Source organism: Otolemur garnettii, unplaced genomic scaffold, assembly GCF_000181295.1.
Source record: "Otolemur garnettii isolate 467f Iridium unplaced genomic scaffold, OtoGar3 scaffold00005, whole genome shotgun sequence".
NCBI classification, from domain to species: domain Eukaryota; kingdom Metazoa; phylum Chordata; class Mammalia; order Primates; family Galagidae; genus Otolemur; species Otolemur garnettii.
This window is the reverse complement of record NW_003852400.1, coordinates 46,442,249-46,457,738: the sequence shown is the minus strand read 5'-3', so window position 1 is coordinate 46,457,738 and position 15,490 is coordinate 46,442,249.

The following is a 15,490-nucleotide window of genomic DNA, read 5'->3' as shown; positions in this document are numbered from 1 at the left end:
CTCAAAAGTTAAGTTAAAAGGTGGGATTTATTTTTTATATGAGAATATTATTTATCCCTATTCCATACATACTCAGGACAAAGAACTTTGCTCAGGGGCACACCCTATAATGTTGTTGTTATTTCTTATAGACTAGTCTGCAGTCCTGCTTACTCAAAATAAACCAAATACCTGAGACCTTTACATAAGTAGTATGTACTGATGCCAGTAACTACCTCTGAGTTTGACATAGATCAACATTTCTAAACATGTGCTACCAGTTCCCCTATTTTTATTTCACGTAAGAAACCCCTGAAAGCAGTGATTCTTAACCTGTGGATCGCACCCACAAGAACTGTATTAAAGGGCCGTGGCCTCAGGAAGGTTGAGAACCACTGCTCTAAAGCAACATTCCTCAACTCCTTGCATATCTGAATATCACTGACACGAGCACATCGTCCATTTACAGGGGTGAATAGTATTCTGTTCACAGCAAGAGGCTACCCCATAGTTGATGTTTGGCACACCTGTGTGCTGTTCCAGCCTCACAGGTGACTGGTAATTCTCTGGTACAGAACCTTTTACCTATATTATAGATAGAAATTTACAACTGCATGCTTCTTACAAACACTAGTAAATAATGAAGCATTCCATTTCAGCTTGCAGAGTCTCCAAGCATGTCTTTAAAATGATCATGCATTTTACTTTAAAAATTACAGGCATTGTTCAACTTAAGCAAAACAGAACACAGAAGCAATCTCTCTGCTTTGCGCAGAGGTGGGGATGAGAAAGGAGTAGCAGGAGGAGGGTCCACGTAGGAGTGTTTTGTGTATTTGTGCTGGGCACATAGTTTAAAAGATGCCAGTCTTCTTCATTTCTGTATGTGTTGCCCTGAAGCCAAGCATATTGCAACATCATAGCCCCAGGCACATAACTAACTAGCACTGGTTTATCCAGGAGTGAACAGGCAGTACCATGTCTAGCCATTGAGGAAAAGAGTCCATGTAGAGCATGGTTTTGCAGAGGTGACTGATGGTGAGATAGCGGGTCTGCAAATGAAGTTGCATTTCAGCCAGACTCACCCTCATGTCAACATAAATATATATAATTTCTAAACAAACAAACAAAAATTGCCAGTCTCTAAGGCCTATGAGCTATTCATTTGCTACAAGGCTGATCGTAGTGGAGACATTTTTATACTTGCATTTCCAGTCTTTACTACAAGACTTTGGATGTATCTTTTTTACCTACTTGTAACTTAGAAGTTCAGTGTGCAATGTAAGGAAAAAGATCAATAAAGGTCATGCTATTAGCACCATTCCACCACCAAATAGGGAATGCTTTGATTGCTGAGGTGGTTTTTTTATGGGCTTTGCACCGGTGTGACCCCAAGTCACTGCTGGTTATATTTAGTTTGTGAATAGAGGCCCATGAAGTGTTAGCAGACTTTGTAATATCCACTTTAAGATGAATTATAGAGGACATGAGAAATCTTATTAAGTCTTAAAATTAATTTAAATTAATTTATCTGTTTTCTGGAAGACATGTTTATCATAAAATATACATGTGCATTTCCCCTTTGGTTCTAAAATTTGAGAAAGTACTTGTAAGTGTAGCTGCACCGACTAACTTCTAGATGTCTCATTGAGACTCGTTTGTTTTAGAGACTAACAACTTGTTGAAAGCATCAAGTTCTGTCTGGCATAACTATCAATAGCCTCTTCATGATGTGGTGGTTATGCAATCTATGTCAATAGTCATTCAGACAGAGTGAAAGAGTGACATAGGATTCATTTTTAAATTTTATATTTGGAACAAAGCTTCGAGGATAGTAAAGTACTCTACTGTGAGAAAGTATTATGATAGGTAATACATCCACAGCTTACCACCTGTGAGAGTCACTGGCTTGAAAATGATGGTGTTGACTACCTCTTGAATCCCTTACATCTATCAACCACTGGCACCAGCCCACATGCTGACTTTAATTAGTGTGTGCTGCTTTTTGGTGTTAACAACCCTAACCATCCTAGAGACAAAATGAACCCTGATTTTTATGTGTCTTTAATACGGTTTTTTATATAGTATTTTTAAATTACCCTATAGACCAGCGGTTCTCAACCTGTGGGCCATGACCCTTTTGTAACAATGAAAATACATCCTGCATATCAGATATTTACATTATGATTCATAACAGTAGCAAAATTGCAGTTATGAAGCAGCAACGAAAATAATTTTATGGTTGGGGGTCACCACAACATGAGGAATTGTATTAAAGGGTCGCAGCATTGGGAGGCATTAGGAAGGTTGAGAACCACTGCTGTAGAGTATTTAGATTACCTCATCATCCATTTTGACTCATATTATTTATTTACCAGTGAAAATATCACTTGAACTGTATGTTTTCAAAGGACAAATAAAGTGGAAATTTAGAATGGCTCCTCTCTCGTGTGCAGCCATCTTGATGGTCTAACACACCCTTTGCCTTTCTGCAGGCCAGGGATTCAATATTCTCGTTTCTGCCTAATGTCATATTCTGCCATATGGATATGCAGAGGTTTAAAAAAATTACTTGATTAAAAATAAAACATGCAACGTTGGCATTTAAAAACAATCATTGGATGAGAATAAAATAGAAACTGAGAATTACTCTGTACTAGTAAGTATTTAGTTTTATGTAATTCCAGCATCATACAGCTTCCACATTCCAGTTTCTCTTCCCGATCATGCTCAAGTGACAATACTGCTTATTTTCCTGATAAAACAGAGAACTGATCAATAACGACTTTCCACAGGATGCCACCAGTGGGATTATCCCACTGCCTGCTTCTGTGTGCATCACCATTTCTTCACCGAAGTCATTACTGAAAAGTTGTCAGTGTCCCTATGTAGAACCAGCTCCTGTGCTGCTGCGCTGGGCCTCATCTTCTGGGATCCACTCAGGGACATCACTTGGTGATTGTCCACACTTTCCCTGAGTCCTCAGTTCCTCCCTTTCTCATATGTTTTTCCCATCATGAGTGAATATGCTAAAATACCTCCCATCTAGGAAGGAAGGAAGAGAGGGAGGGAGGAGAGGGAGAGAGAAGGAAAGAAAGAGAGAGAAAGTGTGTGTGAGAGAGAGAAAAGAAAGAAAAAGAGAAGGGAGGCAGGCAGGCAAGCCCCAGAGATTTAGAATGTGCTTGTGTTAGGGTTTTTCTAGAGAAACAGAACTAAAAGAATATGTACACATGTATAAGAGGAGGTTTATTAAGGAAATTGGGTCACCTGATTATGAAGGCTCAAAAGTCCCAGGGTATACCTCCTGCAAGATGGAGAATCAGAAAAGCCAGGGGTATAATTCAGTCTGGGTCTGGTGGCTGAGAACCAGGGGAGCTGATGTACCTCCAGGTCTGAGGCTGAAGGCCTGAGAACTGGGAGGTGGAGCATTGAGTCCTGGAGTCTACAGGCCAGAGACCCAGGAGCTCTGAAGGCTGAAGTCGGGAGAAGGAGGATGTCCCAGCTGGGGAAGAGAGAGGGCGCATTTGCTCTTCCTTCGGCTTTTGCTGCTCTCGGTAAGCTCTCGGGTTTGGGGCGAGGCCTACTCACAGGGAGGAGAGTGATCCTGACTCAGTTTGCTGATTCAAGTGCTACACTCTTCCCACATACGCTACACCCTCACATCTTCACAGATACACCAGAAAAATATATTAGCAGCTCTCTGGACATCCCTTAGCCCAATCAAGTTAAAATATAAAATTAGCCATTGTGGTCAACTACAAATACATTCCTCTAAATATTTTCTCTACTGGTTTTCTTTCTTTATCTCTCTTTGTCCAGCTCACTTTAATCCAGCTCTGATCCTATTTTTCCACAGAAGCATCTTACTTTGAGGTGACAAATGGCCTGATATTGTTAAATCCTATCATTCATTATCAGTCCTCATTTTTTAAATGCTTATCCTAGGGGCTGGATTTGACACAGTTAAAAAATCTCTAGAAATGGGCTGCAACCAAGTGCTTAATACTATCAATCCAGATAATCCCTCAACCACAAATGTGAGGGAGCAGAACAGGCCATCGCTAAGGTTCTACCACATCATACAGCTGCAACAGAAAGTATGGACTACAGCTTGCCATCCTGACTGTTTTCTTCTGATTATGCAACTTTTTGTTTTTTTTTGTTTTGTTTTGGTTTGGTTTTGACTGGGGCTGGGTTTGAACCCACCACCTCCTGTATATGGGGCCAGTGCCCTACTCCTTTGAGCCACAGGTGCTGCCCTGATTATACATTTATTTATTTGTTTATTTATTTATTTATAGAGACAGAGTCTCATTTTATCACCCTCAGTAGAGTGCTGTAGTGTCACAGCTCACAGCAATCTCCAGCTCTTGGCCTTAGGCAATTCTCTTGCCTCAGCTTCCCAAGTAGCTGGGACTACAGGTGCCTGCCACAACGCCTGGCTATTTTTTGTTGCAGTTTGGCCAGGGCTGGGCTTGAACCCACCACCCTCCATATATGGGGCCTGCTCCCTACACACTGAGCCACACTGCTCCCTACACACTGAGCCCTGGTTATGCAATTTAAAAGCCCCACGTACCAAGTTCCAGGATTCCCCTGTCCAAATCTGATATCTGCCCATTAGTCCTAATGAACTTCTGAGAGTAATTTTTGTTTTCAATTATATTTGGCAACATTTTATGTAAATGCCGTGCCTGTGTTCACCAGAAAATTGGTATATAGAAAATTTATTTTTCCTTTCTCAACTACTTGAATTAAAGAAAAGTTGGCCTGATAATATCAACTATGGTGTTCAGTGTAATTTTTCTCAGAGATGTATGGGAGCTGGCACTGAGAATTTGATAGCCATTTCCCAGAATTCTTTACCTGAAAATCCCAACCAAATTCTTATTTAGTTGAATCAATGTTTTATTATAATCCATAGTATGCCGTGTGCTTCCTTAGTAAGAGCAGATTTTTGCTTGCATCCTTGATGCTGTAAGTAACCTGTATACATTTAATGTCATTCATACTTCCCACCTTAAGATTCTCAGAGCTGCGAAAAGGGTCCTCAGGATAAAAAGGTCTAAATCATGACTTTTATTCCCTGTTAATGACCATTTCTCACTTTGATACTATTAGTGCCTGCCAAGTATCTATTTTAACCCTTTGTGACTGTTTGTCCGTGTGCATTTTGGGCTCGAGAATGGAGGCCCGAATCCCATCTTTAGAAACTGTATGCTGGTAAAGAGAAGTAGCTCAAGTAATTGACTGGTGAATCCACACTGGCGAATTAGACCCTGAGTAACAGTTTTCCTTTTAATAGAAAATTTTTGCTCTTAACTATGTAAAAACATATTATTTTTCCCTAAGTAAAAAATTATTATATAAAAATAATTATTTCCGTTAGTTATTTTCATTCTAACTAAAACATACTTTAAAATTCGTAATAACTTAATTCTCATAAAGCAGAGTTCTAATATAATTTTAAAGACCAGTTTCCCTGTATTTATTTTTTCCTCTGCATCTTCCCACAGGTAATGGAAGATTTTGTGAAAGTTTTGTGAAACTGTAGATTTAATTTTCTGTGCAAGTGTTTTGCATGTAGTCTATCAATTTGGTGGCATTTTAAATTGCTTTAGTAAGACTTCCTGAATCACTGAATCTTATCTGAACATAATTTACTTTAGGAAGTGCTGTTATTAACCACTCAGTGTATTATATCTTAGAATGTCTTCATTTGTTTCTATTTTATTTAAAATTATTGGAATAAAATTGCATTATGAGCTCACTCAAGATTGGGGAAAATAAATGAATTTCTCATAAACGCTATGAGTCAAATTTAAATCCATATTAATGCAAATATACTTTTGCTGACCTTGAGTGAAAAGCAAATTCATTGCCTTGCTGTCTTCCTTGAGATTATAACCAAGCTGACTGTAAGTTTTGATTATCTGTTTAGAATAGAGAGATTTGGTAACTGATTAATACCCTCAGTAAGATGAAATAAGGATGTTTTCTCTCATATTCTTTAGTCTTACTTTAGTTAGCTGTGTTTCCTCAGTATAACGGGAAATGTTTTTACAAACATAATGGGAAATAGGAATTAGCTGATCCTACTTCATGCAGAGATGAGAACAGAGAACTGGACATAAGTGAGCAAAGATCAGCAATAGCACCAAATCAAAGAAGAGCAGGGTAGTGAGTGCATCAAGGTTGAGGGCTAAGGAGAGGTGAGGATGGGCCTGGGAAGTGAGCCCCGAGCAGACACCAGGGTGCAATTACAGGGCAGAATAGTGATAGAAAATTCTAGTATAAAAGAAGAAAATAGAGGATTGGGAATTTAGGAGACTGTCAAGTACATTCCTATGATGGGCTATATTGCTGTCTGCATTAATCTGTGTACACGACTCAGGTATATTTACAGGGTGTGGCACAGGAGAGGACAAAAAGCTTTTCTGCCATTAATATACACTGACACCAGAAGTGACTGGCACACTGACAGAGTCCCATTTTATTAACAGTACCTCTTTGCTTTTCTGCCTGAGGACTTTCTCTAGAGAACTTGCTTACCTTGCAGACTGGAAGGCCTAGAATGGTTGAAAATTTTACACCCCAGGGAATACTTTCAAGCAAAGAGGGACCCTAATGGTGGATGAATGCTGTAGCTTACCTGCACCTTGGGGATACAGCGCTGAGGTGAATTTAACACACTCTTTAGCACTTGCCAGTGTGACTGGGTCCTGATCAATGAGGAGACTGCTTATCAATGCCCTCTTTCCTGGCTTTCCTCCTGACCTGGCCTCAGTTTCCCATTGCCTCACTTGGCTTCCCAGGATCAGCTCTCAAATAAACAAACATCCTTGAGAAACTGTATGTTTTAGAGGTAGTTAGCTGGGGACTAGGAAGTAAACGATTGAGTAAAACTAAGAACTAATACATTTTCTTTTTAGTTCCACTATTTAATATAATTATTGAGGTAGACATTCACTTTAACCATTTTTCCCTCTAGAAGCATAGATTAACTATTTAAATCACTGCCCTTAGTCTCTAGTTTTTTGAAATATATCTATCAAAAATACATATTCTTGAGAATACTTTCAAGTTTCTTTTTGGGCAGAAGGGATCCATCAGCATCAAATAAATAATATTTTGTATTCTTTCTGATCTTCTGATGGTAATCCTTCGTGGCATCAATAAAAATGTAAATGTTAACTTTATAAAGAATCAATGAAAAGTAAGCAATGCCTCTAAAATTAGGTGAGTCTGAAAGTATCCTCCCAGGAGCCCTGTGACTATGACACCAGATCAGGGAAAAGTCATCCAATAATGCTGAAATTAAATACTTGTATGTGTTTCACAGATACAAAGAGTTAAAAATGAAAGTTGAAATAGAACACATAATGAATCTTCAGTAACATCTCTTGGATATTTAACAAATTCATTTGCTTTTAAAAATGATATACCAATGAAACAGACAATGTCAACTTTCAATTTATTAAAACTCTTTTTTTAGAATTTTCTACTTAGTTTTTATTCACTTGAAAATATAATTTGTTGCTATGGTTCTCATCATAACTACAGTTTTTATTGCCTTAATTTATAAGGTTATTTAGCCATATAGCTTATCCAACAGTATGTTTAAAACTCTTCTTGGCATTGTCGGTATGAACTATGCCCATTACAAAATTTGTTTGCTGTTTTAAAAATCTTCCAACAGATCTATTATTTTATATTGAATGCTATTACTCAAATTTCCTTTACCAACTTATAGAACTTGATATGATATAACGATAGCACATTTTTAATCATAGATAATCTTCTCACACATACTTTCAGAAAATCCCAAGGTTTTCTTGTAGGTGCACAAAAATTAAGGGGAGAAGTATAGGAACTAGTTAACAATAGCAGTTTTTTAATGTGTTATAAGGCTACAAATCAATTACATTGGGATCATCTTTAACATACATCCAACTCATTGGATTCTTCTTAAGAGTTAAGAATCCAGATGTGTGACATTGTGATGTTTCAAAGGTAGTGATGAAATGTAAGTCTACTAATTTATTAATGAGCTTACAGAGAAGTGTTTGTAGACATTATTTTGCAACTCAATCTTTGGCTATTTTTTGTCACAAACTGCATCATTTGTCACAAGCTAAGTCATGATTAATTCTTAATGCACTTTTTAAAAAGCAAAAAGTAATTTGTTCTCATGTGAAATCAGCTTAAAATAAATAACAACAGTCTGTAATCAAAGATGAGGTAAGAGTGCACATTTGGAAATTTTTTTAAAAAATACGGAAGAGATAAAATAAAAATTCCAACTGAGATGGTGCAAAAATTGGAACTGGCTAGACCCATCAATATTTTGTTCTTTTAAAATGATGATTTTTTTCCCCCAATGCCATTTTACAAAGAGGCATCATCACCATTAGGCAGCTATTTGTGCATCGGGAAGATTAACTGAGAATATTATGCCTTCTTTTTCTTTCAAAATGTCTCTCTCAAAAGAATGATTTATGCGTTGAAGATGGTGGCAGTACAAAAGTGGCCAAGGAAAACACGATTTGTTTACTAATTTACAAATGAAAGTTTGAGGCTCTAGTCATAATTTTTATATCTTCCTTCCAAGTGAGGCACTTTATTTTAATATTTTGTTATATTAAACGAGTTTGCATTTCTATTTCAAGGACTAGAGTTAAAAATATGCAATAATGTTTTCAACAATCATGATCATTCATTCATTCATTCAAAAAAATTTTGAGAATTAACATCATATAGGCATTTTTCAAAGCACTGGGGATACCATAAATAAAACTAAGCAGACAATATTTCCACATGTATGGACTGTACATTCTAGTTAAGAGAGACATACAATGAACAAATATTACAAAGTCTGACAATTAAATTCATAAACCCCTTCTAGAAAAAGTGCTACATACTTCATTGCTGAATATCACTTATAGTTACCTGGAAAATACTCCCCTTAGGGAGCTATGCACAATACCAGCGCCTAGTCTACCCTTCAAAGCGTTTTGGAACTCTTTCTGGAATGGCCGTCAGAGCTGTAATTGTATTGCCCTTGATGTCATGAATGTCTTTAAAATATCTTCCTTTCAATATTTCCTTAATCTTCAGGTAAAGAAAAAGTCCTTGGAGGCCAGATCAGGTACATAGAGACGGTGTTCCAACTCAGTTATTTGTTTACTGGCTGAAAGCTCCTTCATGGACAGTGCCTGTGTGTGATGCAAGAGCCATTGAGGGCTGACGAACAGTTCAGGTCGTTTCCTCTAACTTTTTCACACAGCCTTTTCAGCACTTCCAAGTAGGAAACTTGGCTAACTGTCCAGTTGGTACAAATTCACAATGAACAATCCCTCTGCTGTCAGAAAAGGTGAGCAGCATTGTTTTGCCTCTTGATTTGGACTGATGGAAACTTTTGGGTGGTTGAGAATTGGCTGACTGCCATCGTGCACTTTGACACTGTGTCTCAGAGTCATATCAGTATGCTCATGTTTCATCATCAGTGACAACATGGCCCAAAACATCGTCTTGCTTCTCCAAAAGGTCTTGGCAAGCTTTGACTCTCCTTTGCCTTTGCTCATCAGGGAACTGCTTTCGGACCGTTTTTGCACACACCGCGATTTCCAGTTTGGATTTTCCTAACTGTTCCTCTGTCAATGTTACTTAGTCTGCTCTGCTTCTTACAGTCAGCTGATGATTTTGTCACACAATTCAATGAATTTTTGCAATGTTTTCATCACACCTGCTTGTTACTGGCTGCCCCAACCTCTCTTCACCAAAGACACTTTCTCTCCTCTCAGAAAAACATTTAATCCATTGTACACGGCTGTTTCCTTCATGGCATCATCCCCATAAACTCGTACTAACATGTCCCTGATTTCACTTCCACTCCTTCCAAGTTAACAAAAAATTAACGTTTGCTCATTGCTCTAGTTCAAGCTCAGACGATATCATGATGGGACACCAAAACAGGCAACAACAATGGTGAACACCACTCAGCAAGACACGGCCACACATTGACACGTGCACAGCTGTGAGGCACTGACAGCTCAGAGTTAAGAAACCTCACCCAGTTGTTTGTACATTGCTGCTGCTGTAAGCGCAAGGTGGCAAGTCTGTAAACTTAGTTGTCAGACGTCCTATAATGTCAGGTGGAGGAGAGAGCTGTGGACTGAGATAAAGTAGAATAAAGGTGACAGGCAGAGGACAATCTGGGCAGAGAGGCAGAGTGGGGAGCTGCTCTAGGACTCTTAGTTGACAGAGTCGGACCCCACTGAAGCCATGAACATATTCCCATCTATTTTACTCTAGTAATTTAATATTTATATCTTTTAAAGCTTTAATCATTTGAATTTACCTTTACTAATGAAATAAAGATTATCTTTTTCCCAAATAGCTATTATTCAACAGCACAAATTGAATATGCCGTATTTTCTGCATTTATATAAGCTGCTGCTTCATTACGTGTTGAATTTCAAAGAACACTGTCATGGTTCTGATTTTTTTTTTTTTTTTTTACTTTCACTGATCCATTTGTCTATTTTTGTCCCCAAAGTATAACTCTATTTTATAACATAATTTTATTTCTCATAAAATAATACCAACCAAATTTATAAACATTGAATACTTTTTTTTTTAAATGAACATAAGGATCAGATTTTCAGCTTTCATTAACTGTTGCTGGTACTTGGATGTATTGTCCTATCAGGAAGTACTTAGTGCCAATTCTGGGTTAAAACTGCACTATATTTACACACTTACTAGGGGGAAGATGTGTAACTATGATATAGTGATGTCTGTGTATTCCTCTCTTTTGACCTCACATGTAGAATTCCCATATTTCTTCTTTTCAAAATCAGGTAGTACAGATGAAATGCAGAGGGACGTGCCTAGTATATAACTAAATAATTCAACAAAGGCTATACATGTTTAAGTGTACACACATATATAATTGGTATACCAGCAACAAACTGTATGAAAAATACATAGCATGTGATGACATTCTGAGTTTTAGCAGTAACCATGTAAAGGCTTTATTCATGGGTTGCTTTAGGTAAAACTGTCAGGTTGCTTTTTGTTAGATTTTTACTTTGGAACATACTTTGTGTGTTCTATGCAAAGTGTTTTGAATCTGTTCATAACTTTTTCTAGCCCTACCTTTTTTTTTATTGTATTTTCTCCTGTTCTTCCTTCCCCTTCCTTCTTTTCATTTGTTGTGTTCTTTTGTCTTAGAATTTCCGTTAGACATACTTTGGAACACAACCCTTAGGCCTGTTAACTCCTCTCCCACATGTTTAATCTTTTCACTGCTCTTTAAGGTGATTCAGGTTCACTCTTTTTGAATTCAGCTGTGTCCCTTCTACTAATTAACTCCTCCAGCGGGGTCTGTTTAATTATAGTAATCGTATGTTTTTAAAGCAGTGTATTTTTAAAATAGTTATGTTGATGATACCTTCCCAAATATCTGAATGCATGTTAGCTAAATATAGATAGATCAGTAGAGAGACACAGATTGATAATTTCTCCTTTTTTCCAAATTAATTCTTTTCCTTGGTGATAATTATTCTGGTTTTTGTTTGCTTGTTTGCTCACTGTGTCTTATTTCCTAAAATCAATGATTCTGGTTTGCCTGTTCACATACGAAGCTGAAGGCCTAGATTAAGTCTTGGTGTCTGGAATTCATTTTCTCTTCCTGACTGTAAGTTTCTGGTCCTTGGGTGCATTGCCCTGTCTCTCAGGAAACACTTACTACCAATTCTGGAGCACATGGTATCAAGAACTTCCTCTGGAAAGAGAAATATTTTCAGTCTTAGGGACAAACTCCACAGTCAGTGAAAAACTGTTATTACCCTTCCTCTTCTCACCTGCAACCTCCATCATTATCTGTACTAAATTAGGCTCTGATATGCTTCTCTAGATCCCCCCAAATCACACTCGGAGCATTAGGAGACATGGTTTGACATTAAAACTTAATATCAAGTCTTGACTATAGATTATATACTACATAGACTAAAATCTCAATAGTTAAGGGAAAGAAAGCCAGACTTGGCCCAGTATTCTAAATACAAAAACATTTAATTGACTTCTGGTGAGCACGCCAGACTTTTTCTACTTTTTTTTTTTTTGGAGACAGAGTTTCACTCTGCCACCCTGGGTAGAGTGCTGTGGCAACATAGTAGCTCACAGCAGCCTCAAATTCCTGGGTTCAAGTTACCCTCTTGCCTCAGCCTCCTGAGTAGCTGGGACAACAGTCTGTGTCACCACGCCCACCTCGTTTTGCTACTTTTAGTACAGATGGGATCTTGCTCTTGCTCTGGCTGGTCTCTAACTCTTGAGCTTGAGCAATCCCCGCTTTTGACATCCCAAAGTACTAGGGTTACAGGCATGCGCCCCACGCCTGGCCGTTGTTTGTATTAATTGGCTCAGACCAGATAGTTTTCTGAGGCTCTTTAAGGAGCTCAGTTCCCTCTTTGTCATTTAGTCTGGTATTAGTACCTTTCTTCTGCATTTGTTTTTTCAATGTGTAACAACGTACCATGCAACCTGATGCACTCAGGATATATTATTTTAAAAGTAACAACCTTTACTTTGACCTCTTTTTACTCCGTTTTATTCTCAGATCTGCTCTCTCCAGTATTTCAAGGTCATTTTATTCTCTGAACTCTGTTGATGCTGAACATATTTTTCCCATCCACATTTTCTTATTTTACTATCACAAACAACATGCAACATTTTCTTATGTTTTAAATTCTACATACATTGTATTATGCCAGTTTGATTTGTCTACTGAAAGTATAGTTTTGACATTTTTTTCCATGAGGATGCATTTATACCTAGTTCACTGAATTTAATTGTGTGACACTTTGTTTCTCCATCTTCTGTTGAACATTCAGATGTTTCCTATCTCTCCCTATATAATGAAACCCAGTCCTTTGTACAGATCACATAGTTCAGCCTTCTGAGAGACCGTGGAGCTGCAGATATGGAGATGAACTCTTAAACGGACTATTTTTATGTTAGTTTAATTCAACTGGTGGCCTATTATAGATCCATGTTAAAAAAGGAATATATTTTCTATTTATGTAGTACTATAGTCTACAAGGGATTTGATACCATAGACATTATGAATTCAAACCATTTAAAGAGCCAAAAATCCATGAAAAATAGTCTAAACATTTCAAGTACTACCATCAAAATATAATTCAAAGTATAATTTTAAAAAGTAATAAATAATATCTTGTTTTCCTATACAAAATAAAGGCACAATAACCAATGAATGAATTCATTAGCATCCAGTAATCCATGAAAATTAAAATCAGAGCCAGTTAGTGGCCAAAGTACAAATAGTACTCTATTTTTAGACTATGTGAAATTTTAATTGAGTAGAATTAAAATTAACAGTTCTGATTAGATCATAGACATCCCATGTGTATGCCATAGCCAGTTTTTTTCTGCTTCTCTTTCTGTGGATATTCACTTGTGTTCTGCCCATGGATGCACCCTGCCATGCAGAAGAAGATTTAACTGATTAAACCCTGTCAAAGACTGAGAGTCTCTGTATGTTCCAGTTATGTCAATATCCACTGGATCTGACAGCTAAAAATAGCGTTCAGTCTCTTCTTGTCACTTGGGTTTTCCAGTATGAATACAAACAGATTTTAAAAACCAATCATTTGTGTGACTGGCTTACCATTGATTTTATATGGAAAAAATACACATGCTAACAAAACTTACAAACACATGAGTGTTTCTTAAATAACCAATACCCTAGGTAAAGGAAAGGAAGAACTTCCAAAACTGTCACTGTGAACCTCAAAAAGTGTTATTTGAAACTATGGTAGACAAATATAAATCCACAGAGTTTCATAATGTTTTTAAGTTAAAAAGTTAACTATTACAAGAATGTCACTATAGGAATGGTATGTATTGAAACTAGCTGCAATAGGAATTAAGGAATGCACTCAGGAATTTCAAAAAGTATTCTGAGTCTGGAACTCTATTTCAAGACTATGAAATGACCCCATTTATTTATTTCTCTTGCCCTAAAGAGAAATAAACAGTGAAATGTCCAAAGAAATGAAAAATGAAAAAGAAATCCATAAGACCAGTGGAATAAATTAAAGATATTACTGAAACGCCAACGTACTGAGGAATTTCTGGAAGAGATGAAATTGATGGAATAAAACAACAACTTCTGGGCAGGTACCAAATGGCTCCATAAGCAGAGAGAGTCCTAATGAGAAATAAATAGAAATATTCAAATATTAAGCTCAGATATACAGGGGATTAGTTACTAGAACCATGAGTGGTCAGAGGGATAACTAAAGAAATTGTTAAAACTGCAATGTTTTCCAGAATGACTGTGCCACAGAGCATGTTAAATGCATATACTGGGAAATTTTTTCTAACATGGAGAGTAGGTCCATGAATTAGTCAAAATAAAAAAAGAATGGTATTGTATTAAAATTGAGGCTATCCCAGCTAATAAAGAGAAAAATATGTATGGCACAGAGCAGCAGTCTTCATTATAACTGCTCCCATGGTTCTCATTGGCACTAAAGGTTTTAACCACACACTGACACAATTAAGTCCCCGCCAGCAGTCATTGGAAGGATGGATGGGTGAGAGAGCGTGATGTGCTTGAGAGGAAGGCGGTTCTTAAGAGGACCTTATGGCTCCTCCAGCTCCCTAGCAACCAAATGTGCTAATCTGTCAAATGCTTGAGGATTAGGAATGCAGCCTCTCAGTCAGTCAGCCAGCCCTCACTTCCTATACTCAGGGTGAAACTCGCTCAAGGATTCCCACAAACATCTTCCCACTCCAGGGACATGGGACCTCAGTAGATAAAAAAGTAAAACCAAATATAAATGTGTATGGAAATCATTCTACTTATTAATTTGTATTAACACAGAGGATCCCCATTGGAATGTGAAGGTATTTGAAGGAAATCTTGAGCAAGCTTCACCCTGCATTTAGCAAGTCATTATACTATGGATCAGTACAAGGTTAATCGAAACCTGTATCTGAGGTTTTCTTTTTAAAGCTTTAAAAAATCTAGTTATATAGGCAATGGGATTCAAGAGGATGTGACATCTATTAAACCATAATATTGCACCCAAAACAAAAGTGGGCTTAATACCAAGGAGCACAGTGGCTATACTGTTTTGCATTCTGACCAGTGATGAATGCAAATTCCTTTGCTCCACACCTTGCTGGCATTTGGTAACATTAGTATTTTGGGTTTAGGCCATTTCAATAGGTGTTCAGTGATATCTCATTTTTTATTAATTCGCAATCCCGTGATGATCTGATATTGAGCATTTTTTCCTATGCATCTTTTAGATCTGTATGTGTTGTTTGGTGAGAGATCTGTTTAAATCATTGGCTTATTTTCTGATTGGCCTGCTTGTGTGTTTTATTGTTTAAGTGTTCTTTCTATGTTTTGGATACCAGCCCTTTGTCAGACATGTATTTTGCAAATCTTTTATCCTGCTCCGTGTCATGTCTTTAA